The sequence below is a fragment of the Mobula hypostoma genome, chromosome 3 (genome assembly GCF_963921235.1).
Source record: "Mobula hypostoma chromosome 3, sMobHyp1.1, whole genome shotgun sequence".
NCBI lineage: Eukaryota > Metazoa > Chordata > Chondrichthyes > Myliobatiformes > Myliobatidae > Mobula > Mobula hypostoma.
The window spans coordinates 223,245,706-223,273,542 of record NC_086099.1 but is presented as its reverse complement, the minus strand read 5'-3'; the positions used below and the strand labels follow the sequence as shown (position 1 = coordinate 223,273,542).

The 27,837-nt window shown below is 47.1% G+C and overlaps 1 protein-coding gene across 14 annotated transcripts in view; it reads left to right on the top strand.

Annotated features, from left to right (window-relative positions):
- The window catches only part of arhgap39 (Rho GTPase activating protein 39), a 722,701-nt gene extending 712,859 nt beyond the window's left edge, over nucleotides 1–9,842 (top strand). For 13 of the 14 annotated variants that reach the window (XM_063044607.1, XM_063044609.1, XM_063044605.1 and 10 more), the window contains one exon: nucleotides 9,070–9,842. The gene's annotated coding sequence lies outside the window, so the exon portion shown is untranslated. The remainder of the gene's footprint in view (nucleotides 1–9,069) is intronic. The other variant, XM_063044606.1, reaches the window with a different exon arrangement.
- The last annotated feature ends 17,995 nt before the right edge of the window (nucleotides 9,843–27,837 follow it).

The window sequence follows — 27,837 nt, the reverse complement described above, 5'->3', positions numbered from 1 at the left end:
CATCACCCTGTTTCTTTCCCCTGTTCACCGGCCCCCCGTCCTCCTGATCTCCTACATCCCAGTTCCTCCTGCACCCACCCCAGCTTCATCACCCTGTTTCTTTCTCCTGTTCACCACCTCCCCCTCCTCTTGATCTCCTACATCCCACTTTCTCCTACACCCACCCCAGCTTCATCACCCTGTTTCTTTCCCCTGTTCACCCCCCTGTCCTCCTGATCTCCTGCATCCCACTTTCTCCTACACCCACCCCAGCTTCATCACCCTGTTTCTTTCCCCTGTTCACCGTCCCCCCATCCTCCTGATCTCCTACATCCCAGTTCCTCCTGCACCCACCCCAGCTTCATCACCCTGTTTCTTTCCCCTGTTCACCCCCCCGTCCTGATCTCCTACATCCCACTTTCTCCTACACCCACCCCAGCTTCATCACCCTGTTTCTTTCCCCTGTTCACCGCCCCCTGTCTTCCTGATCTCCTACATCCCACTTTCTCCTACACCCACCCCAGCTTCATCACCCTGTTTCTTTCCCCTGTTCAACCCCCCGTCCTCCTGATCTCCTACATCCCACTTTCTCCTACACCCACCGCAGCTTCATCACCCTGTTTCTTTCCCCTGTTCACCCCCCTGTCCTCCAGATCTCCTACATCCCAGTTCTTCCTGCACCCACACCAGCTTCATCACCCTGTTTCTTTCCCCTGTTCACCCCCCTGTCCTCCTGATCTCCTACATCCCAGTTCCTCCTGCACCCACCCCAGCTTCATCACCCTGTTTCTTTCCCCTGTTCACCGCACCCCCCGTCCTGATCTCCTACATCCCACTTTCTCCTACACCCACTCCAGCTTCATCACCCTGTTTCTTTCCCCGTTCACCGCCCCCCCCGTCCTCCTGATCTCCTACATCCCAGTTCCTCCTGCACCCACCCCAGCTTCATCACCCTGTTTCTTTCCCCTGTTCACCGCCCCCCCGTCCTCCTGATCTCCTAAATCCCAGTTCCTCCTGCACCCACCCCAGCTTCAGCACCCTGTTTCTTTCCCCTCTTCACCCCCCGTCCTCCTGATCTCCTACATCCCAGTTCCTCCTGCACCCACCCCAGCTTCATCACCCTGTTTCTTTCCCCTGTTCACCCCCCGTCCTCCTGATCTCCTACATCCCAGTTCCTCCTGCACCCACCCCAGCTTCATCACCCTGTTTCTTTCCCCTGTTCACCGCCCCCCTGTCCTCCTGATCTCCTACATCCCAGTTCCTCCTGCACCCACCCCAGCTTCATCACCCTGTTTCTTTCCCCTGTTCACCGACCCCCATCCTCCAGATCTCCTACATCCCAGTTCCTCCTGCACCCACCCCAGCTTCATCACCCTGTTTCTTTCCCCTGTTCACCGCCCCCCCGTCCTCCTGATCTCCTACATCCCAGTTCCTCCTGCACCCACACCAGCTTCATCACCCTGTTTCTTTCCCCTGTTCACCGCCCCCCCGTCCTCCTGAACTCCTGCATCCCACTTTCTCCTACACCCACCCCAGCTTCATCACCCTGTTTCTTTCCCCTGTTCACTGCCCCCCTGTCCTCCTGATCTCCTACATCCCAGTTCCTCCTGCACCCACCCCAGCTTCATCACCCTGTTTCTTTCCCCTGTTCACCCCCCTGTCCTCCAGATCTCCTACATCCCAGTTCCTCCTGCACCCACCCCAGCTTCATCACCCTGTTTCTTTCCCCTGTTCACCCCCCTGTCCTCCAGATCTCCTACATCCCAGTTCCTCCTGCACCCACCCCAGCTTCATCACCCTGTATCTTTCCCCTGTTCACCCCCCTGTCCTCCTGAACTCCTGCATCCCACTTTCTCCTACACCCACCCCAGCTTCATCACCCTGTTTCTTTCCCCTGTTCACCGCCCCCCCGTCCTCCTGATCTCCTACATCCCAGTTCCTCCTGCACCCACCCCAGCTTCATCACCCTGTTTCTTTCTCCTGTTCACCACCTCCCCGTCCTCTTGATCTCCTACATCCCACTTTCTCCTACACCCACCCCAGCTTCATCACCCTGTTTCTTTCCCCTGTTCACCCCCCTGTCCTCCTGATCTCCTGCATCCCACTTTCTCCTACACCCACCCCAGCTTCATCACCCTGTTTCTTTCCCCTGTTCACCGCCCCCCCATCCTCCTGATCTCCTACATCCCAGTTCCTCCTGCACCCACCCCAGCTTCATCACCCTGTTTCTTTCCCCTGTTCACCCCCCCGTCCTGATCTCCTACATCCCACTTTCTCCTACACCCACCCCAGCTTCATCACCCTGTTTCTTTCCCCTGTTCACCGCCCCCTGTCTTCCTGATCTCCTACATCCCACTTTCTCCTACACCCACCCCAGCTTCATCACCCTGTTTCTTTCCCCTGTTCAACCCCCCGTCCTCCTGATCTCCTACATCCCACTTTCTCCTACACCCACCGCAGCTTCATCACCCTGTTTCTTTCCCCTGTTCACCCCCCTGTCCTCCAGATCTCCTACATCCCAGTTCTTCCTGCACCCACACCAGCTTCATCACCCTGTTTCTTTCCCCTGTTCACCCCCCTGTCCTCCTGATCTCCTACATCCCAGTTCCTCCTGCACCCACCCCAGCTTCATCACCCTGTTTCTTTCCCCTGTTCACCGCACCCCCCGTCCTGATCTCCTACATCCCACTTTCTCCTACACCCACTCCAGCTTCATCACCCTGTTTCTTTCCCCGTTCACCGCCCCCCCCCGTCCTCCTGATCTCCTACATCCCAGTTCCTCCTGCACCCACCCCAGCTTCATCACCCTGTTTCTTTCCCCTGTTCACCGCCCCCCCGTCCTCCTGATCTCCTAAATCCCAGTTCCTCCTGCACCCACCCCAGCTTCAGCACCCTGTTTCTTTCCCCTCTTCACCCCCCGTCCTCCTGATCTCCTACATCCCAGTTCCTCCTGCACCCACCCCAGCTTCATCACCCTGTTTCTTTCCCCTGTTCACCCCCCGTCCTCCTGATCTCCTACATCCCAGTTCCTCCTGCACCCACCCCAGCTTCATCACCCTGTTTCTTTCCCCTGTTCACCGCCCCCCTGTCCTCCTGATCTCCTACATCCCAGTTCCTCCTGCACCCACCCCAGCTTCATCACCCTGTTTCTTTCCCCTGTTCACCGACCCCCATCCTCCAGATCTCCTACATCCCAGTTCCTCCTGCACCCACCCCAGCTTCATCACCCTGTTTCTTTCCCCTGTTCACCGCCCCCCCGTCCTCCTGATCTCCTACATCCCAGTTCCTCCTGCACCCACACCAGCTTCATCACCCTGTTTCTTTCCCCTGTTCACCGCCCCCCCGTCCTCCTGAACTCCTGCATCCCACTTTCTCCTACACCCACCCCAGCTTCATCACCCTGTTTCTTTCCCCTGTTCACTGCCCCCCTGTCCTCCTGATCTCCTACATCCCAGTTCCTCCTGCACCCACCCCAGCTTCATCACCCTGTTTCTTTCCCCTGTTCACCCCCCTGTCCTCCAGATCTCCTACATCCCAGTTCCTCCTGCACCCACCCCAGCTTCATCACCCTGTTTCTTTCCCCTGTTCACCCCCCCGTCCTGATCTCCTACATCCCACTTTCTCCTACACCCACCCCAGCTTCATCACCCTGTTTCTTTCCCCTGTTCACCGCCCCCTGTCTTCCTGATCTCCTACATCCCACTTTCTCCTGCACCCACCCCAGCTTCATCACCCTGTTTCTTTCCCCTGTTCACCCCCCTGTCCTCCAGATCTCCTACATCCCAGTTCCTCCTGCACCCACCCCAGCTTCATCACCCTGTTTCTTTCCCCTCTCCCTCTAACTCTGTCTGCCCGTCACCCACACACTCCTCCCACTGTATCCCTTTCCCACACTGTTCCCATCTTCCCTCCCCACCTCCCTCTTTGGTTCCATCTTCCACCCTCCTTTCCCCTGAGATTCCACCATCCGCAGTTCTTTAACACCCCCACCTCTCACCCTATATCTACTCTCCCTTCCTCCATCTGCCCATCACCCTTCTCACCTGCCAACTCTTGCTCCATCGCTTTCTCCCACCTTGTTATACTCACTATCTTCCCTCTTATCTTCCAGTCCTGATGAAGGGTCTCGACCTGAAATATCAACTCTCCATTTCACTCCTGACCCACTGAATTCCTCTAGCACCTTGTTTCGAGTTCCAGGTTCCAGAATATGTAGTCCGGTGTGTCCCCAACTTCTCCTGATGGTAACACTTAAATCATTGGCTTTAACCAAATGACCTCTGAAGCTTTCCATCTTGGCAGCAAAATATACACTCAGTATACATTTCATAGTTTACACGTCCAATCTTCTAAACAGCAGCTGGGAAATTAGCTGAGATTGACATATTTAAATGCATGTGCATTGTACACATGTACTTTGTAGCCACAAACCTTTCATAAATCATTGTATTTAAAATATATATAAATTGTTCTATCTCATAAAGCACCCTACTTGAGGACAACCTGAGATCACAGAGAGGGATTTACAAGTGCTGCATTTTCTTTCGTCAAGTATAAGGATTTATTGGACCCGCCTCTCTGTAAAGCATCCTCAGAACAACAGTCTACAGCTGTGGGATTCTGAGATTGTGGGAGCAATCAATGCTCGGGCACCAGTCTTCTCAGTCTCTGAGAGTTCATTTGGGGGCCTGGAAACAAACCACAGGTTGTGTTGTCAAATTTCTTGTACTGCAGCCAGGAGCAGCCAAGAATTTTTTTTATTAGTAACTGAATTTCCTAATCCCTAAAATAAGTTTTTAAACAAAATAAAATTATGAAAAGTAACACAAAAAAGTGCTGGAGGATCAGCAGGTCAGGCAGTATCTACGGAAAGGAATAAACAGTTGACATTTTGGGCTGAGACCCTTCATCAGGACTCAAAATTATTGAAATATTAAATAATAAAATAAAATTTCCTCATGGTCAAAGGTTTAGTGTTCCAGATACTTGGGACAAAAATACGTGGATTGACAGAAGAGTTTTATCTTTTGGATGTGGCCGCTACTCATGTCTCAGATGGACATCACAAACTCGTAGGGACAGTTTAAAGAGAAGAGGAAGATTTTTTTTCATTTTGTAGTAGTCTATTCATCCCAATTTTCACCAATGGGTTCGAACTGAGTGCTTTTCGTAAACAGTCCATAGGACTCGGGGTGTAAAGCCACACACAACCAGGCCAGGTACCAACACAAATGGGTTTTTATCTCAGTCCAGTAGGTTCATGGTTACGAGGAGAAGTTTCTGTGCCAGATTTGTTCATTACGCTGAATTTGGGTGCCCCAGCTGGTTGAAACTAATTTATGTCACTAGATACAAGTCTGATTACTTAGGCATTCTGTACCTGGGCTCTGTCACTCTGAACAATATTTACAGTATCTCAGCACATTTCACTTGTGGTTCATATCTCAGTGACATCTTGCTGGGCACAAGCTGCATACCACATTACTGTAGCAGTAAGTGTAACACTTTTTCAGCGTAAGCAACCTGGCTTCAATTCCTGCCGCTGGCTATAAGGAGTTTGCACGTTCTCCCCGTGACTCGTGGGTTTCCTCTGGGTGCTCTGGTTTCCTCCCACAGGCCAAAGCCGTATGAGTCAGGGTTAGTAATTTATTCACAAGGGGTGTAATTGGATGGCACTGGCTCTTTGGGCTGGAGGAGCCTGTTACCTAGATTATAAGTGGCTGCATCTTACAAAGCATCCCGCTTGAGATGGCCTGAGATCACAGGGAGGGATCTGCAAGTGCTGGGGTTTTCTTTCATCAAGCACAAGGACTTACTGTACCTGCCTGTCTGTGAAGCATCCTCAGAACAACAGTCTACAACTGTGGGAGTCTGAGAGTATGGGGAAATGACCCAATGATGCTCAGGGCACCCCGTCTTCTCAGTCCCTGAAAGTTCATCTGAGGGCTTTACCCACAGGACGTGGAAACACACTGCAGTTTGTGTTGTCAAATTTCTTGTAGCACAGCCAGGAGCAGCCGTTAAATAAACTTGCCAGTGAGAGGCTCCTTGCTGACATTCACAATACACTGCTGGGAACAGATGCTATTGAGATCCACCTTCGTGAAGCGGAAATGTTTTAAAAAAAAGATTGGAAGCTCCATTGAATTGTGAGCTTGGATTTCTTGTTGATAGGCATATCTGAAGATTAAGGCCCTGAGTTTAGGTAAGCTCTATTCAATGCAGGCTGGTCCAAGAGGTAACTGAGGGCTCCAGACTGGAGGCAGGAGACATTGAAGATTTGTTATGTGTCTTATTAACTCTCTGCCCCAGCCCTCTCTCCCTGTGCCCTCTCCCAAAACAAAGGAGGCCCTCCTCTCATCTATTCCCCCCACGCTCAGGTGTGTTAGACGAGAACCAGAGGTCGTGGATTAAGGGTGAAAGGTAAATATTTAATGGGAACCTGAGGGACAGCTTCTTCACTCAGAGGGTGATGAGCATGTGGAATGAGCTGCCAGTGGATGTGGGTTCGATTGCAACATTGAAGAGAGGTTTGGACAGGTATTTGGATGGGAAGGCCAGGTGAAGGTCAGTTCAGCACAGACTAGATGGACCGAAAGGGCTGTTTCTGTTTGTAGGGCTGTGTATGTACCCAGGATATGACGGTTCTTGCCCAGGCCAGCCGTGCCCCACTAGGGAGTGGTATCCCTTCTGCTCACAGCTCCTGGGACACAGATTAGCGAGGGTGCTGATGACTAAGGAAACCCAGAAATCCAGCTCACTGACCCAGTTTTGATGGACAGGGTTTCACTCCTGCCTCTGGATGATCTCCTCGTCGTCCACAGAAGTCACTCTGCCCGGCAGCAGGAGTGGCCTTACCTATCCCATATTCCAGTGCAATGGAGCTGCAACAAGGTATAAGGTATTCAGACAAATCCCAACAGCTCCCAAGCATTTTGTCCTTGTGACATTTGGCTTGGGCATCAGAGTGAACCATTAGCCCCAAGCTTAAACTTCATCAGCTTTATACATCGAAACACACAGTGAAGTCAGACAGCGAGGATTGTGCTGGGGGCAGCCCTCCAGTGACACCACACCACTGGTGCACACGGCTCACTAACCCTAACCCGTGCGTATTTGGGATGTGGGAGGAGGCTGGAACGCCCGGTGGAATTCTGTGCGGTCACAGGGAGAGTATACAAACTGCCTACAAACAGCGGCAGGAATGGAACCCCGACCGTGACTGCGCCACCCATTGGAGTCCTGCTCCTTGCTTCTTGGACCTTTACCAAAGAGTGTCACTGCTCTCAGGCGTGGCACGTTACTGTCCTCTTCAGAGTAACTTCAATTAGCCCCAGTAACAGGCCTAAATAACATGGACAAACAGAATTTTCAATACGTTCCAAGTAGTACTTCATCTCATTTAGGTAATATTTTAGAAAATTTGAGCACAATTGGAAATTATGACAAGCAGAGGTTATGTGACATCTTGAGCAACTCAGAGTGAATAATAACCCAATGGAAATTAGGAGACATGATATCTATTGAAATTTATTACAGCAAGAATGGTTTTAAAAAACTCTTCATAAATATGCAGTGTGACCATTGATATTTGGAGCAAATTTTGATACAGAGATACTCACAGAACTTTGAACTTCCCTTCATTAACAGTCCTGGTGTTTACAGTGACCATGACAGTACATGAATTGCCAATTTAATGAAACATTTTGACTATCACATCAAAGTAGTTTATATGTGTACATGAACACTCAAAATATCCTAAAGGCTGGGAAAATATACCAACAATAACACAATCACTCATGCAGTTAGAACTCCTGTGGCCCCTCACACTGAGAGGGCAGAGCCCAGCCTGACACAGATAAAAGCTCTTTTAACGGCTCCCCCAACCCTTAACGTCACTTGCTCCTTCCTCTTATCTTCACCATGTCCCCATGTCGTCACCATCCGTTTTCACAGCCGCGTTTACAGCAGTAATGGCCTCTCCGTCGTTGTGGGAAGCACACAGAGGCAGTCCTCACCCCGCAGCCGGGCATAGCTCATCTGAACAGATGCTGGCAGGGAGTGTCAGTGGAGTCAGAACTTAGAGCATTACAGCACAGTATTAAGCCCTTTGGCCCATGACGTTGTGTCTAGCTTTTAACCTACTGTAAGATCAATCCAACCCACTTCCCTATACATAAAAAAAAATACTTCTGACAGCCTTCATTACTTTCCTCCAACATTTTAAAAGTATGTCCCCCCCTCGTATTAGCCACTTTTACCCTGGGAAAAAGTCTCTGGCTGTCCACTCAATCTATGCCTCTTAACATCTTATATGCCTCTATCAAGTCACCTCTCTGCTCCAGAGAGAAAAACCCTTAACCTACCTACAGTACATAAGACATGTTCTCTAATCCAGGCAGCATCCTGGTAAAATTCCTCTGCACCCTCTCCAACACTTCCGCATCCTTCCTTTAGTGAGGTGACAAGAACTGATCACAATATTCCAAATGTGGTATTATAGAGCTGCAACATTACCTCATGGTTCTTGAACTCAATCCCCTGACTAATGAAGGCAACCGCTCCACAGGGCTTCTTAACAACCTATCAACCTTCTCAGCAACCTTAAGTGATCTATGGACATGGAAATGAAGATCCCTCTGTTCCTCCACACTGCCAAGAATCTTGCCATTAACCCTGTACTCTGCCCTCAAGTTCAACCTTCCAAACAGAATCACTTCACACTTTTCCAGATTGATCTCTAGTTGCCACTTCTCAGCCCAACTCTGTATCCTGTCAATGCCCTATTGGCAACTTTCCACACTATCCATATCTCCAACCAACCTTCCTGTCATCCACCCTTCCACTTCCTCATCCAAGTCATTTATAAACAGGGGGTTCCAGAACAGATCTTGTACGGATCACCACTAGTGATCAGTTGTTTTATATATTTGGACCTTAAAGAGTTGCTGCCTCGAGCACCTTAATGCATGAAGGGATGGGGGACTATGCAGATGGAACCCAGTTATCACCCATTCTTCACTCCATGGGGTGTCAGGTCTGGAGCGTGTTTGTGTCAGATCTTCCTATCCTCTATGTGTTTTGTTGCAGTTGGGCCATGGTTTCTTACCGCTAAGAGGGACCTGCCTGGCCCAGGACCACAGCTGCCTGCTTCCCTTGTTCAGGTCCGCTGCACAGCCGCCGATTCTGGGCGTGAACACACAGAGTGTACCAAAGGAATGAGGGTGGCAATTGGGAGACCCTGTTTTCTCTCCCACTGAGATGCAGCATTGCCAGATGGTTTGCCCCCTCGGAGGACACAGTCCTAATGGAGGCCAATAGGATTAGTAGGTCAGCACAGGTAATGTGGGCCGAATGGCCTGTTTCTGTGCTGTACAACTCTGTGACCCTTGTCTTTTAATGTATAAAACAAGTATAACATCTCCTCACAGAATAATCGTGTAAAGAAAATGAAGGTTTCTCATTCCACGGGAAAGCACATGAACAATTACCTGCATGTAAGGGGATTTTTTAAGGAGATTCTGATTATACAGTACATGTACCTTTGTAAATGTTTTGTTGTTTAATTTCACTGTAAAGTTTCTCCAATTTTATATGTTGACTTTGAAGAATTGAAATTTATTATTTATTAAGACGGATGTCAGCAGAAATACAGAGGGGTTGGCGAGGAAATATTGGATCTGCACCTGCTCCCAAGTTGATGGTGGACAGGGATGTCCAGGCACAGTGCTTGACCTTCGAGCTCAGGCTGGAGAGGGCTGACGGGGTTTAAAGCAATGTGTTGTGTCGGCCTGACTCTGTAATTAGAACACATGGAAATGTAGAGGCTCCATGTTGTGTGAATAATGAATAAACAAGTTAAGAAAGCCTTACTTTGTTCAACTTCAAGTTTATTGCCACTTAAACATACACGTGTACACAGCTAAACGAAACCTTGTTCCTCTGGGGCCAAGGTGCAAAACACAGCACATCTCATCAGAATCAGGAAAGCTGAACAACTTTCTGAGGAGGCGAAAGAGAGCTGGACTGTGCACATCTATACTCACGTCCCTACACAGACACGAGATTGACATCCTAACGTGCTGCATCACTGCATCACTGCATGGTACGGAAACTGCACTGTGGCAGACAGGAAGGCTCTACACAACAGGTAGTCAAAACTGCCCAATGCATCACCAACACCAGCCTACCCACCATCAAGGACATGCAGACAGAGAGGTGCTGGAAAAGGGTCAGTAACATCATGAAGGATCCCACCCACCCTGCTCCTGGACTGTCTGTCCCACTCCCATCAGGGAGGAGGCTGTGTAGCATCCACACCAGGATCACCAGACTCAAAAACAGTTACTTTCCCCAAGCAGTAAGGCTGATCAACACCTCCACCCACTGACCCACCCCTCCACACCCCCAACCACCACTACTTTATCATTTCCTGTCACAGTCACCTTATGTACAGACACTCCTGTGTCTAATGTCACTTTATGGACAGACACTAAGGCTGTCTACAAGAAGGGTCAGAGCCGTCTCTATTTCCTGAGGTGACTGAGGTCCTTTAACATCTGCCAGACAATGCTGAGGATGTTCTACGAGTCTGTGGTGGCCAGTGCTATCATGTTTGCTGTTGTGTGCTGGGGCAGCAGGCTGAGAGTAGCAGACACCAACAGAATCAACAAACTCATTCGTAAGGCCAGTGATGTTGTGGGGATGGAACTGGACTCTCTGACGGTGGTGTCTGAAAAGAGTATGCTGTCCAAGTTGCATGCCATCTTGGACAATGTCTCCCATCCACTACATAATGTACTGGGTGGGCACGGGAGTACATTCAGCCAGAGACTCATTCCACCGAGATGCAACACAGAGCGTCATAGGAAATCATTCCTGCCTGTGGCCATCAAACTTTACAACTCCTCCCTTGGAGAGTCAGACACCCTGAGCCAATAGGCTGGTCCTGGACTTATTTCCTGGCATAATTTACATATTACTATTTAACTATTTATGGTTTTATCACTATTTATTATTTATGGAGCAACTGTAACGAAAACCAATTTCCCCCGAGATCAATAAAGTATGACTATGACTATGACTACCATACACTCAATCTATATATATAAGCTATCCTATGTATTTATATTTATTGGGCTTTTATTATTCTGTTCTTTATCTTATTGTGTTTTTTTCTTCCGCATCTGATCCAGAGTAATAATTATTTCATTCTCCTTTACACTTATGGACTGAAAATGACATTAAACAATCTTGAATATAGTAACTACGGTCCAGCAAATACAGTCACAAAATAATATTAGCACAAGTCCCAGAGTGGATTGGCCTGAAGATCTTGTGTCCTTTGTCCTGGTGACTGGAAGACGCCTGTCTGCGGTGAGGAACGTGGGTCGCATCTCGCGCCAGATGTGGAAAACTGAAATAAAAAGAGAGATCAGAACCACTCGGCAAGGTGGGGAACATCTCCGGAGAGTTCCTATTTCAGTGCCGTGCATAAAAGCAAACAGCAGGTGTCATTAAAGAGCCAAAACACAAGCTGCTTCATTCACCCCTTCACATCCCCTGTTTGGTTTCATTCACTGCCTTCCTGTCCCATCAGCTCCCACCATCTACACCCCTTTATCACCCCCACACCTCCCTCCTCCCAGCCTCGGTCTCTATCTCCACCCTCCCTCTCCCACCTGACTCCATCAACACAAAAGAATCAGCAGATGCTGGAAATCCGGAACAACACATACAAAATGCTGGAGGAACTCAGCAAGTCAGGCCGCATCTCTGGAGAGGAATAAACAGTCGATGTTTTGGGCTGAGGCCTTTCATCAGGACTGGAAAGGAAGGGGGCAGAAGCCAGAATAAGAAGGTGTGGGAGGGGAAGGAGTACCGACTGGCAGGTGGTAGGTGAGACCAGGTGAGGGGAAAGATAGGTGGATGGGTGGGGAACAGGTGATGATGTGAGAAGCTGGGCAGGAATAGATGGCCAAAAGAGATGACTTCCCAGTGGCCACCCATTTCAGTTTGACTTCCGATTCTCATTCTGACATTCTGCAAGGATGTGATGCTGAAGCTTTATAAGGCACTGGTGAGGCCTCACCTTGAGTATTGTGAACAGTTTTGGGCCCCTCATCTTAGAAAAGGTGTGCTGGCATTGGAGAGGGTCCAGAGGAGGTTCACAAGGATGATTCCAGGAATGAAAGGGTTATCATACAGGGAACATTTGATGGCTCTGGGTCTGTACTCACTGGAATTCAGAAGGATGAGGGGGGATCTCATTGAAACCTTTCGAATGTTGAAAGGCCTAGACAGAGTAGATGTGGAAAGGATGTTTCCCATGGTGGGAAAGTCTAGGACAAGAGGGCACAGCCTCAGGATAGAGGGGCATCCTTTCAAAACAGATGCAGAGAAAGTTCTTTAGCCAGAGGGTGGTGAATTTGTGGAATTTGTTACGACATGCAGCTGTGGAGGCCAGGTTGTTGGGTGTATTTAGGGTAGAGATTGTTAGGTTCTTGATTGGACATGGCATCAAAGGTTACGGGGAGAAGGCCAGGAACTGGGGTTGAGGAGGAGATAGAAAAAAAATCAGCTGTGATTGAGTGGCGGAGAAGACTCGATGGGCCAGATGGCCTAATTCTGCTCCTATGTCTTATGGTCTTATGTTGGTCCATGGCCTCCTGTACTGCCACAATGAGGCCAAACTCAGGCTGGGAAAGGTACACCATGTATCCTGTCTGGCTAGCCTCCAACCTGATGGCATGAACATCGATTTCTCCAACCTCCAGCAGTTTCTCCCTCTTGGTGGTGACAGTGTGCACAATAATAATGAATTCAACATTAAATACAGTGATGAGCACAAAGCAGCAGGCCGGTGCAAGGTTATGGGGCAGTGTGAGATGTTTTAAATAGAAATGTTAAAGTGGTAACTTTAAAGTAGAATTAAATACATAATTCTCCATAACTTCTACCATCTTCTACTGGATCCTACCACGGATCATATCTCCCACCACCCTCCTCCCCTTTCCACAGGGATTGCTCTTTCCATGACTTCTTTGTCCATTTGCCCCACCCCACTAATCTCCCCGGCACTTATCCCTACAAGCAACAGAAATGTTACACCTGCCCATTCACCTCCTCCCTCACCTCCATTCAGGGCCTCAAACAGGCCTTCCATGTAAGGCAACACTTCACCTGTGAGGCTTTCGGGGTAGTCTATTGTATCCAGTGTTCTCAGTGCCACCTCCTCTACATCAGTGAGACCCAACGTAGATTGGGAGACAGCTTTGCTGAGCACCTCCACTCTGTCTGCCACGAAAGGAGGGATTTTCCTTACCACCAGTTCTATTCTACTTCATATTCCCATTTCAACATGTCGGTCCATGGCCACCTCCTGCATTTTGTATGTCTCACTGAGGTTGAGTCAAGTTTTCAAAGACATGACAACATCACCAGGAAGGGGATGTGAAAGAGGTGAGTGGGGAAGAATCTGTTCTTGAGTCTTCTCCGCAAGGCTTTTGAGCTCCTGCATTTCCCCTGGAAGGTAGGAGAGAGAAGAGGGGAGAAGAAATACTCTGTGGATTGGTTCTGCCAAGTAGCCAGCTCCCACACACAGTCTCCAGAAGGACCCGGTCATATCTCCTCAGTCCTCCTGAGGAGATAGTATCAAAGGCTGGTGTTACTGGATGTGGGAGGGACGGTGCATTTCCACCATTGGGGGGGTGGGGTTCTACCCCCAAACTTCCATCACGTGTTGCCCCCAGCCCAGTCAAACTTTACGTTCCATTACAAGAGCAACCCAGAAGCAAACGATGCATGCATTTGTGAAACTGAGCATTTTCCAATGAACCCGGTAAGTTTTAAGGATGTGTGGATAACAAGACCCTGGTGAGTCTCTTAGGGACTACAGTAGGAAGCAGATACAAAACCACCAGAATTCCCAAGTAATCGGACAGCGGATTATCAGAGTTTTATTGGACAGTGAAGGTGAAGGACGCCACAGAAGCATAGTGGTCAGCGCCACACCATTACAGCTTAGAGTGTTCAGAGTTCAATTCCCACTGCTGCAGTGAGGAGTTTATACACTCCCCCCGTGGAATGCATGGGTTTCCTCCCACAGGCACACACGTCAGTAGGTTAATTGGTCATTGTAAATTGTCCTGTGACTTAGGCTAGGGTTAAATCGGTGGGTTGCTGGATGGTGCGGCTCGTTGGGCCTGAAGAGCCTGATCAACACTGTATCTCTAAACGAGTAACAAAAATAAATGTCCTTGGCTTTGTAGAATCACTTTAGAGTAATGGTGAGTGAAGTTATCCACGCCGGTTCAGGAGCCTGACGGTTGAGGGGTAATAACTGTTCCTGAACCTGGTGGCGTGGGGCCCAGGGCTCCTGTATTTCCTCCTGGTCGAAGCAAGAAGAGAGCATTGCCCAGATGGTGGGGGTCCTCGAAGATGGACGCTGCTGTCTTGTGAGAGCGTTCCATGTAAATGGTAGGAAAGGTATGCCTGTGATGGGCTGGGCTTATCCCCCATTTTCTCTGAGGCTTTCCATTCCCTGGACTTTATTCCCTGGAGCGTAGAAGAATGAGGGGAGATTTGATAGAGGTATATAAAATTATGATGGGTATAGATAGAGTGAATGCAAGCAGGCTTTTTCCACTGAGGCAAGGGGAGAAAAAAACCAGAGGACATGGGTTAAGTGTGAGGGGGGAAAAGTTTAAAGGGAACATTAGGGGGGGCTTCTTCACACAGAGAGTGGTGGGACTATGGAATGAGCTGCCAGAGGAGGTGGTAAATGTGGGTTCTTTTTTAACATTTAAGAATAAATTGGACAGATACATGGATGGGAGATGTATGGAGGGATATGGTCCGTGTGCAGGTCAGTGGGACTAGGCAGAAAATGGTTCGGCACAGCCAAGAAGGGCCAAAAGGCCTGTTTCTGTGCTGTAGTTTCTATGGTTCTATGGTCCTGGGAATTGGTGTTTCTATACCAGGCCAGGATGTAACCGTTCAGGCTGTTCTCCTCTATAGAAGTTTGTCCAAATTTTAGGTGACATGTTGAATCTTTAAAAACTTCTAAGAAAGTAGAGATGAGAAAGTAAAGAGTAGAGTAGGGTCCCTTAGAGAATCAGAGTGGACAGCTATGTGCGGAGCCAAAAGAGATGGGGGAGATTTTGAACAATTTCTTTTCTTCGATTTTCACTAAGGAGAAGGATATTGAATTATGTAAGGTAAGGGAAACAGGTCGGGAAGTTATGGAAACTATGATGATTAAAGAAGAGGAAATACTGGAGCTTTTAAGGAATATAAAAATGGATAAGACTCCGGGTCCTGACAGGATATTCCCTAGGACCTTGAGGGAAGTTAGTGTGGAAATAGCAGGGGCTCTGACAGAAATATTTCAAATGTCATTTGAAACGGGGATGGTGCCGGAGGATTGGCGTATTGCTCATGTGGTTCCATTGTTTAAAAAGGGTTCTAAGAGTAAACCTAGCAATTATCAGCCTGTGAGTTTGACGTCAGTAGTGGGTAAATTGATGGAAAGTATTCTTAGAGATGGTATATATAATCATCTGGATAGACAGGGTCTGGATTAGGAACAGTCAACATGGATTTGTGCGTGGAAGGTCATGTTTGACAAATCTTATTGAATTTTTTGAAGAGGTTACTAGGAAAGTTGACGAGGGTAAAGCGGTGGATGTTGTCTATATGGACTTCAGTAAGGCCTTTGACAAGGTTCCACACAGAAGGTTAGTTAGGAAGGTTCAATCATTAGATATTAATATTGAGTAGTAAAATGGATTCAGCAGTGGCTGGATGGGAGACACCAGAGAGTAGTGGTGGATAACTGTTTGTCAGATTGGAGGCTGGTGACTAGTGGTGTGCCTCAGGGATCTGTACTGGGTCCAATGTTCTTTGTCATATACATTAATGATCTGGATGATGGGGTGGTAAATTGATGAGTAAGTATGCAGATGATACTAAGATAGGTGGAGTTGTGGATAATGAAGTAGGTTTTCAAAGCTTGCAGAGAGATTTAGGCCAGTTAGAAGAGTGGGCTGAAAGATGGCAGATGGAGTTTAATGCTGATAAATGTGAGGTGCTACATTTTGGTAGGACTAATCAAAATAGGACATACATGGTAAATGGTAGGGCATTGAAGAACGCAGTAGAACAGAGGGATCTAGGGTGGTGAAGAAAGCTTTTGGTATGCTGGCCTTTATAAATCAGATCATTGAGTATAGGAGTTGGGACGTAATGTTGAAATTGTACAAGGCATTGGTGAGGCCAAATTTGGAGTATTGTGTACAGTTCTGGTCACTGAATTATAGGAAAGATGTCAACAAAATAGAGAGAGTACAGAGAAGATTTACTAGAATGTTGCCTAGGTTTCATCACCTAAGTTACAGAGAAAGGTTGAACAAGTTGGACCTTTATTCTTTGGAACGTAGAAGGTTGAGGGGGGAATTTAAAATTATGAGAGGGATAGATAGAGTTGACGTGGATAGGCTTTTTCCATTGAGAGTAGGGGAGATTCAAACAAGAGGACATGAGTTGAGAGTTAAAGGGCAAAAGTTTAGAGGTAACATGAGGGGGAACTTCTTTACTCAGAGAGTGGTAGCTGTGTGGAACGAGCTTCCAACAGAAGTGGTTGAGGCAGGTTCGATGTTGTCGTTTAAAGTAAAATTGGATAGCTATATGGACAGGAAAGGAATGGAGGGTTATGGGCTGAGTGCAGGTCAGTGGGACTAGGAGAGAGTAAGAGTTTGGCATGGACTAGAAGGGCCGAGATGGCCTGTTTCCGTGCTGTAATTGGATATGGTTATATGGTTTATGTGCTGCTATGCCTTCTTTCTGATGGCACCTAGGTGCTGGTCCCTGGACTGGACAGATCCTGTGCTAGGGAGTTTAAAGTTACTGACCCTCTCCACCTCCGATCCCCTAACGAGGACCCCTGGTTCATGGAGCCCCGGTTTCTTCCCCCTGTAATCAGTAATCATCACGTTGGTCTTGCTGACATTGAGTGAGAGGTTGTTGCTGTGGCACCATTCAGCCAGGTTTCCAGTCTCTCTCCCACATGCTGCTTCAGTTCCATCCTTGGCCAACAACAGCAGTGTCATCAGCAGACTCGAATATGGCACTGGAGCTCTGCAGGGGCAAAGCAGCCAGCTCCCCTGGTGCACCTGTGCTGAGGGAGATCGTGGAGGAGACTTGGAGGGAAATATTGTGTGAGGTCATGTTAAGGTTTTAGCGGGTCAGTTCAGTGGGGAAGAAGCTGTTATTGAACTTGACAGTCTTCGACCTCCTGGCTGATAGCAGCATCGAGAAGAAACCGTGACCTGGATGGTGGGGTCCCTGATGAAGGGTCTTCTACTCTTCATTCCCCTCCACAGGCGCTGCCTGACCTGCTGAGTTCCTCCGGTGTTTTGCGTGTGTTACCCTGATCGTGGGGCACCACCTTTTCAGAAGTCCCTGATGGAGGAAAGAGAAGTACGGCAACAGAACTGGCAGAGTCACACAGTGCAGTGGGCTTAGCCTGTGGGGAGGGGGAATAACCATTGAACAAAAAGGCAGCCCATAGAGGAGTGGTGGGAAGGGCAAAGGGTGGAGACAAGGACCCTTTGGCAGTCTGAACACGTAACAGGCAGATAGTATACAGTACGGTCAGTGGCCAGTTTATTAGGTAACAATAAAGTGGCCACTGAGTGTATGTTCATGGTCATCTGCTGCTGTAGCCCGTCCAATTCAAGGTTCAATATGTTGTGCATTCAGAGATGCTCTTCTGCACACCACTGTTGTAACACATGGTTATTTGAGTTACTGTCACCTTCCTGTCAGCCTGAACCAGTCTGGCCATTCTCCTCTGACCTCTCTCATTAATAGACAAGAGAAAATCTACAGATGCTGGAAATCCAAGCAACACACACAAAATGCTGGAGGAACTCAGCAGGCCAGGTAGCTTCTATGGAAAAGAGTAAACAATTATGTTTCGGGCCAAGACCCTTCATCAGGACCAATTAACAAGACACTTTAATGCAAATGTCTTTCATTAACAAAGCATTTTCACCCACAGAACTCACTATTTTTGTTTTTCACACCATTTTCTGTAAACTCTAGAGACTGTTGTGTGTGAAAATCCCAGGAGAGCAGCAGTTTCTGAGATACTCAAACCACCCCATCTGGCACCAGCAATCATTCCACGGCCAAAGTCACTTGGGTCACATTTCTTCCCCATTCTGATGTTTGGGCTGAGCCTCTTGGCCGTGTCTGTGTGCTCTTATGTGTTGAATAGCTGCCACAGGATTAGCTGATTAGACATTTGCATTAATGTGACTAGTGGTGTGCCACAGGGATCAGTGCTGGGTCCATTGTTATTTGTCATCTATATCAATGGTCTGGATGATAATGTGGTAAGTTGGATCAGCAAATTTGCTGATGATACAAAGATTGGAGGTGTAGTGGACAGTGAGGAAGGTTTTCAGAGCCTGCAGAGGGACTTGGACCAGCTGGAAAAATGGGCTGAAAAATGGCAGATGGAGTTTAATACTGACAAGTGTGAGGTATTGCACGTTGGAAGGACAAACCAAGGTAGAACATACAGGGTTAATGGTAAGGCACTGAGGAGTGCAGGAGAACATAGGGATCTGGGAATACAGATACAAAATTCCCTAAAAGTAGCGTCACAGGTAGATAGGATCGTAAAGAGAGCTTTTGGTACATTGGCCTTTATTAATCAAAGTATTGAGTATAAGAGTTGGAATGTTATGGTGAGGTTGTGTAAGGCATTGGTGAGGCCGAATTTGGAGTATTGTGTACAGTTTTGGGCACCAAATTACACGAAGGATATTAATAAGGTTGAAAGAGTGCAGAGAAGGTTTACAAGGATGTTGCCAGGACTTGAGAAACTGAGTTACAGAGAAAGGTTGAATAGGTTAGGACTTTATTCCCTGGAGCGTAGAAGAATGAGGGGAGATTCGATAGAGGTATATAAAATTATGATGGGCATAGATAGAGTGAATGCAAGCAGGCTTTTTCCACTGAGGCAAGGGGAGAAAAAACCAGAGGACATGGGTTAAGGGTGAGGGGGGAAAAGTTTAAAGGGAACATTAGTGGGGGGCTTCTTCACATAGAGAGTGGTGGGAGTGTGGAATGAGCTGCCAGATGAAGTGGTAAATGAGGGCTCACTTTTAACATTTAAGAAAAACTTGGACAGGTACATGGATGAGAGGTGTATGGAGGGATATGGTCCAGGTGCAGGTCAGTAGGACTAGGCAGAAAAATGGTTCAGCACAGCCAAGAAGGGCCAAAAGGCCTGTTTCTGTGCTGTAATGTTCTATGGTTCTATGATTCTAATGAACAAGTTTCCAGGTGTACCTAATAAAGTGGGATGAAAGTGAAACACTGGACCTGTGGCTCATTACAATACGCTGTGTGTTGAAACAGACAGGCCTGTCACGTCATTAAAACCACTTACACCTCTCAAGCCAGAACCTGGGAGACCGTCCCAGCTCACTGTGGAGGGACTTGGATACCATCCCGTTTACACCTGTGAACTGTGACAGAACAGAATGCACCACACACACACACACACACACAGACACACACACACGCTCACACACACACACACGCGCTCACACACCCACACACGCACACGTGCGCGCGTATACACACACACACACGCTCACACACCCACATGCACGCACACGTGCGCGCGTATACACACACACACACACGGTCACACACACACACGCACACACACACACGCACACACACACACACACACACGCTCACACACCCACACACGCACACGTGCGCGCGTATACACACACACACACGCTCACACACCCACATGCACGCACACGTGCGCGCGTATACACACACACACACACGGTCACACACACACACGCACACACACACACGCACACACACACGCTCACACACACACACACGCGCGCTCACACACCCACACACGCACACGTGCGCGCGTATACACACACACACACACACACACACACACACACACACGGTCACACACCCACACACGCGCGCTCACACACCCACACACGCGCGCTCACACACCCACACACGCACACGTGCGCGCGTATACACACACACCACTGCAGGGTGTCACCTCAAGTCATGGGCCATCCCTGTGCCTCCGCCAAAGCCATTCGATCCACCAAGTTCCTCCTCCACATCGGTGAGACTGACACAGACTGGGAAACAGCTTCGTCAAGCACCCTCACTCCGTCTACCTGAGAAGGGAGGATCTCCCAGTGGCCACCCATTTAATCTGACTTCCCATTCCCATTCTGACATGTCGGTCCACGACCTCCTCGACTGCCACGATGAGGCCACTCTCAGGCCGAGGAGCAACACCTCATGTTCCATCTGGGTAGCCTCCAACCTGATGGCGTGAGCATCGATTTCTCTAACTTCTCCCCCATCCTTTTTTCCTCCATTCCCAGTTATCCTCTCACCTCTTCTCTTCTCCTCACCTGCCCCAAACCAGAATCAGGTTTATCATCATGTCGTGAAATTTGCTGTTTTGTGGCATCAGAAGCCGCCCCTTGGTGCCCCTCCTCCTCCTCTTTCTCCATGGTCCACTCTCCTCTCCAGTCAGATTCCTGCTCTCCCAGCTCCTTACCACGTCGACCTATCACTTCCCAGCCTCTTCTCCCCTCCCCTACCATCCACCCACCTTTCCCCTCACCTGGGCTCACCTATCACCTTCCCCTCCCCCACCTTCTCATTTTGCTTTCTTCCCCCTCCCTTTCCAGTCCTGAGGAAGGTTCTTGGCCCAAAACGTCGACTGTTTATTCATTTCCATGGATGCTGACTCAGACTGACCTGCTGAGTTCCTCCAGCAACTTGAGTGAAGTTCTGCCCAGAGTCCGGCTTTGGCTGCAGGACCTGCCCTTCTTGGGGAAACATCACCACCTGCTGGCGACCTGTGGATGTGCAGCACATCGCTCACTCCAAACAAACAGGCCGAGTTCCTTCTCTCTCTCTCTAAATAACAGCACACACAAAATACTGGAGGAACTCAGCAGGAGTCAACATTTCAGGCTGAGACCCTTTTCACCCCACATAACCAGCATTACAGCTGAAAGAACCAGCTGTTGCTTCAAGAATATGTATTGTGTTCAGCACAGATAATGTGGGCTGAAGGCCTCTTCCTGCACTGTGCTGTTCGGTGATTTGAGTTCTGTTGTGTGAAGTATTTGGCCAGTTTGAGCTGTTCCCCCCCCCCCAATAAAAGGTTACCCTGGGTCTGAAGTGTGGTAAACCATGTATATATGTTGTAACTGGGTTACCTGTCTGGGCACACCCCTCTGCTGACTGCCCCTGTGGCTCCTCCCACAGTGTCCTGTATAAAGGTGTTCGCCTTGCCCCTCCCCCTCAGTCCAGGGGCAGACACTCACTGTGGAGGTCGTATTGTACAGCGAATAAAAGCCTTTCAGTATTTTACCAAACCTCAGTCTTTTGGAGTAATTGAAGGTGCTTCATGAAGAGACACAGGACTTGAGTCACTAGGAGCCTCTGTCAACACATAGCAGCCAATGAATTAACTCAGACATAGAAACATAGAATATAGAAAATAGGTGCAGGAGTAGGCCATTCAGCCCTTCGAGCCTGCACTGCCATTCAGTATGATCATGGCTGATCATCCAACTCAGAACCCTGTAGCAGCCTTCCCTCCATACCCCCTGATCCCTTTAGCCACAAGGGCCTTATCTAACTCCCTCAAGGCTGAAGGCTTTGTCCCATTTACTTATTGAATATAAACTATCGTTTTTTTAATGTTTTTGTGTGGTACTGCTGCCGCAAAAAAATACAAATATAAGTTAGCTGAACTGACCACAAACCCATGAAGTCAAGTTTATTGTAATTTAAGTGTATCCATGTATATAACATACAGTGCCTATAAAAAATATACAACCCCCCCATCCTGGATGTTTTCGGGTTTCTTTTGTAATTTATTTTTTATCGAATTTCATCATCAAACAAACATTTCCAGAAGATGTATTTCAGATACTGTACATACGTATGTACAGTAATAAAGCAGTAAAGATGTCAGGAAAGACAGGCAGGTGATGGGGCAAATTTGTAGCCATTGGGATGAGTTGCAGTGAAATAAAGTTACAGTGAAATCAAAGCGAAAAGTACCAAATACTGGTCTTAAGGTGTTATACTTAAATGCACGCAGCATAAGGAATGGATGATCTTGTCGCACAGCTACAGACTGGCAGGTATGAGATTGTGGTCATCACTGAGACCTGGCTAAAGGATGCATGTCTCTGGGAGCTGAATGTCCAAGGATACACGGTGTATCGGAAGGATAGGAAGGTAGGCAGAGGGGGAGACGTGGCTTTATTGGTAAGAAATGATATTAAATCATTAGAAAGAGGTGATATAGGATCGGAAGGCGCAGAATCTTTATGGGTTGAGCTAAGAAATCGCAGGGGTAAAAGGACCCTGATGGCAGTTATTTATAGGCCTCCAAACAGCTGCAGTGACGTGGACTACAAATTACAACAGGAAATAGAAAAGGCTTGTCAGAAGGGCAGTGTTATGATAATTGTGGGGAATTTTAACATGCGAGTGGATTGGGAAAATCAGGTCAGCACTGGATCTCAAGAGAGAGAATTTGTAGAAAGTCTGCGAGATGGCTTTTTAGAACAGCTTGTTGTTGAGCCCACTAGGGGATCGGCTGTACTGGATTGGGTATTGTGTAATGAACCAGAGGTGATTAGAGAGATTGAGGTGAAGGAACCCTTAAGAGGCAGTGATCATAACATGATTGAGTTCACTGTGAAATTTGAAAAAGAGAAGCCGAAATCCAATGTGTCAGTATTTCAGTGGAGTAAAGGAAATTACAGTGGCATGAGAGAGGAACTGGTCAAAGTTGACTGGAAAGGGACACTGGCGGGAAAGACAGCAGAGCAGCAGTGGCTGGAGTTTATGTGAGAAGTGAGGAAGGTGCAAGACAGACATGTTCCAAAAAAGAAGAAATTTTCGAATGGAAAAAGGATGCAACTGTGGTTGACAAGAGAAGTCAAAGCCAAAGTTAAAGCAAAGGAGAGGGCATACAAGGAAGCAAAAATTAGTGGGAAGACAGAGGATTGGGAAGTTTTTAAAAGCTTACAGTGGGCAGTTTTGGTCTCCTTATTTAAGAAAGGATGTGCTGACATTGGAGAGGGTACAGAGAAGATTCACTAGAATGATTCCGGGAATGAGAGGGTTAACATATGAGGAACGTTTGTCCGCTCTTGGACTGTATTCCTTGGAGTTTAGAAGAATGAGGGGAGACCTCATAGAAACATTTCGAATGTTGAAAGGCATGGACAGAGTGGATGTGGCAAAGTTGTTTCCCATGATGGGGGAGTCTAGTACGAGAGGGCATGACTTAAGGATTGAAGGGTACCCATTCAGAACAGTGATGCAAAGAAATTTTTTTAGCCAGAGGGTGGTGAATCTATGGAATTCGTTGCCACGGGCAGCAGTGGAGGCCAAGTCATTGGGTGTATTTAAGGCAGAGATTGATAGGTATCTGAGTAGCCAGGGCATCAAAGGTTGTGGTGAGAAGGTGGGGCAGTGGGACTAAATGGGAGAATGGATCAGTTCATGATAAAATGGCGGAGCAGACTCGATGGGCCGAATGGCCTATTTCTGTTCCTTTGTCTTATGGTCTTATGGTCTTACATATATCATATAATCATATTTGTCACAGATCTCCACATAATATTTATCTGAGGTATACACTTACAGAAAGGAGAGGAGAGAAAGAACAATCGAAAAAAGAAAACTATGTACAGAGTTGGGAGTGATTTTTTTTTTACAACATATTCATTGACTTGTGAGAATAAAATCAGGCCTATAAGGTGTTATGTAGTGAAACCATTTTTCCAGTATGAATAAAATTGTTCTAATTTATGATTAACAGATGCTGTTATCTTCTCCATTTTGTAAATGTCCATTGTAATTTCCATCCATACATTTAAAGTTGGGCTCTCCTGTGATAAACATTTCCCGGTAAGGGTCTTTTTACCAGCCACCAGCAGTACATTCATTAAATATTTATCTCTTTTCAACCATTTTTGAGGTATATACCCAAAAGATATGGTCTTACTCTGTAAGGGTATTTCACATTTAAAGATGTCTTGTAGGGCATTGTGTATCCCACTCCAACAGTCTTTGATAACAGGGCATTCCCAGAAAATATGATAATGGTTTGCATTTTGATTTCCACAATTTCTCCAGCAAACGGGGCGGTTACTATCATAATGGGATTTCTGAGAGGGTGTACTAAAACATCTTATCAGGTTTTTCCATCCAAACTCTCTCCATTTCTGTGAACTGGTACGCTTCCATTGATACCTCCATATTAATGTCCAGTCTTCCTCAGATATTATTATCCCTCCTTCCTTCTCCCACTTTGTTTTAATGTATGAAGTCGAACGTGTTTTAAGATTTGACAAACCCTTATACACGCTTGAAATTATTCTACTACCGTTGTCTGAATTATATGCTTTTCTAAATAGCTCTATCAGACACGTACTTGCCTTGGTTACATTTTTAACCATCCTATTAACATACTGTCGCATCTGTAAATACCGATAAAAGTCTTGTTTTTCTAATAAATGTTTCTCTTTGAGCATTTGAAAACTGAACAGTGTTCCTTCTTTCATTATATTGCAAATAGCTGTTGTTCCCCCAGATGTGTTCATGTTTTATTGTTTTACAACATTGAACCTCAGTGGATTTAACTTGGCCTTTGACACTGATCAACAGAAAAAGATTCTTTTGTGTCAAAGTGAAAACAGATCTCTACAAAGTGATCTAAATTAACTCCAAATATAAAACATAAAATAATTGATTGCATAAGCATTCATTCCATTTAATATGACACACCAAATCATCACTGGTGCAGCCAGTTGGTTTTAGAAGCCACATAATTAGTTAAATGGAGATCACCGTGTGCAGTCAAGGTGTTTCAACTGATTGTAGTAACAATACACCTGTATCTGGAAGGTCCAACTGATGGTGAATCAGTATTCTGGCAAAAACTACACCACGAAAACAAAGCAACACTCCAAACAACTCCGCAAAAAGGTTATTGAAAAGCACAAGTCAGGAGATGGATACAAGAAGATTTCCAAGTCACTGAATATCCCTTGGAGTACAGTTCTCAATCGTCAAGGAATGGAAAGAATATGACGCAGTTGTAAATCTGCCTTGAGCAGGTCATCCTCAAAAACTGAGTGACCGTGCAAGAAGGGGACGAGTGAGGGAGACCTCCAGAAGACCTATGACAGCTCTGGAGGAGTTACAAGCTTCAGTCACTGAGATGGGAGAGACTGCGTATACAACAACTGTTGCCCGGGTGCTTCACCAGGGGCAGCTTTATGGGAGAGTGGCAAAGAGAAAGCCACTGTTGAAAAAAACTCACATGAAATCTCAGCTCGAGTTTGCCAGAAGGCAAGTGAGGGACTCTGAAGTCAGCTGGAAGAAAGTTCTATGGTCTGATGAAACCAAAATTGAGCTTTTTGGCCATCAGACTAAACACTATATTTGCAATAAGCCAAACACTGCACATCATCAAAACACACCATCTCTACCGTGAAGCATGGTGGTGGCTGCATCATGCTGTGGGGATGCTTCACTGCAGCAGGCCCTGGAAGGCTTGTAAAGGTAGAGGGTGAAATGAATGCAGTAAAATGCAGGGAAATCCTGGATGCAGTCTGCAAGAGAACTACGACTTGGAAGATTTGTTTTCAAGCAAGACAAAGACCCCAAGCATAAAGCCAAAGCTACACAGGAATGGCTTAAAAACAACAAAGTTCACATCCTGGAGTGACCAAGTCAGAGTCCAGACCTCAATCCAATTGGAATTTGTGTCTGGACTTGGAAAGGGCTGTTCATTCATGATCCCCATGCAATCTGACAGAGCTTGAGCAGTTTTGTAAAGAAGAATGGGGAAAAGATTACAGTGTCCAAATGTGCAAAAGTTGATAGAGACCTATGCTCACAGACTCAAAGCTGTAATTGCTGCCTAAGGTGTATCTACTAAATACTGACTTGAAGGGGGTGAGTAATTCTGCAATCAATTATTTTGTGTTTTATATTTGTCATTAATTTAAATCACTTTGTAGAGATCTGTTTTCACTTTGACCCAAAAGAGTATTTTTCTGTTGGTCATGTCAAGAAAGCCAAATTAAATCCACTGTGACTCAATGTTGTAAAACAATAAGACATGAAAACTTCCAAGGGATCTGCATATTTTTATAGGCACTGTATATAACCAAATAATGTATGTAGAAATGAGACATAATTCTTTGAACTGGGGTGTAAAGCACAGTAATACACACATCACACATAACACATGAAAACTTATGAAGGTAGGATAAAATCTACAGATGAATCACACATAAATAACAAACTGAAGTGCACTAATATTAAATATTGTAAGGTATGGAACAGATTAACCAGTGGCACACTGAATACAATGAGAGAGTTCAGAAGCCTAATGGCCTGGGGGAAGAAACTGTTTCTCATCCTGACTGTCCTTGTTTTTATGCCTCGGAGTCTCCTGCCTGATGGGAGAAAGTGGGATGGATGGGTGGGAACCTTAATAATACTAAGGGCCCTGCGTACGCAGCACTCCTGATTAATGTCCACAGTGGACGGTAGGGAGACCCCTGTGATCCTCTCAGCCGTCCTCACCTTTGCTGGGTCTTCTGGTCCGATGCTTTGCTGCTATCGTACCACAGGGAGGTGCAACGTGTCAGGGTGAGTCACCAACTTTCTTGTAAAACACAGTTAAGATGGGGGAGGGGAGGCGGGGGGAAATGTTGCTTGCCTGAATCTTCTTATGAAGTGGTGGCTGCTGTGCCTTCTTGTTCAGGGGGTGATATTAAGCGACCAGGTGAGGTCATTTGTGATGTGAATGCCCAGGATACTGGTGCAGTTAACTCTCCCTATGGAGGAACCATGTATTAACAGAGGGGGATGGTTCGTTCGCCTGCACCTTCCTGAATTCCACAAAGATTCCCTTTTTCTTCTCCACGTTCAGGCTTAGGTTGTTCTTCTCACGCCAATCCACCAGTCCCTCCACTTCCTCTCTATACTCCGTCTTATCATCGTTCTTGATAAGGCCAACCACTGTCGTGTCATCCGCACACCTGATCACACCTCGTGGTTCATTTATTTACACTACTTCGATATGTTGGAATTTAGAGTGATTTTTAGCCCTTGCAATGCACTGCTGCCGCAAAACAACAAATTTCACAACATATGTCAGGGATAATAAAGCTGATTCTGATATTGGAATTGGTTCATTATCGTCATGTGTACGAAATGTACCACACTGTTGTGATGCCGCTGGTACCAAACTGTTTCGGTCTCTGCTGTTCCTTTGGGTCCATCAGACGTGTGGAAGGAACAGCCTGCTACGTGGGTTACAGATTGCTCTCCATATCGTCCTGTGCTGATTTGTGCACTCGCTTTGACAGTGAGATGCAACATCCACTGTCAACTTACTGAGATAGAGTGAAAAGCTTGTCTTGCATACACAGATCGGATCACTACACACAGCATTGAGCTGGAATAGGGTAAAACAATAACAGAATGCAGAATAAAGTGCTTTTCAAACACGTTCGGGACTCTTTCCTTAATCAGTACATAGAAGCTGCTTGGCGAGGTGGAGAATGGCTTCGGGCTGGGCGGCGAGAACTGGACCCAGAGCATACCAGGGCCCAGGTCCTCATGCAAGGCACGACCCAGTGTCTGGATGATTTAACACCAGCCCAGATAGACTGGAGAGGCAGGGTGTTGGGACCAGAGGCGAGGGTCAGGCCGATTTCACTC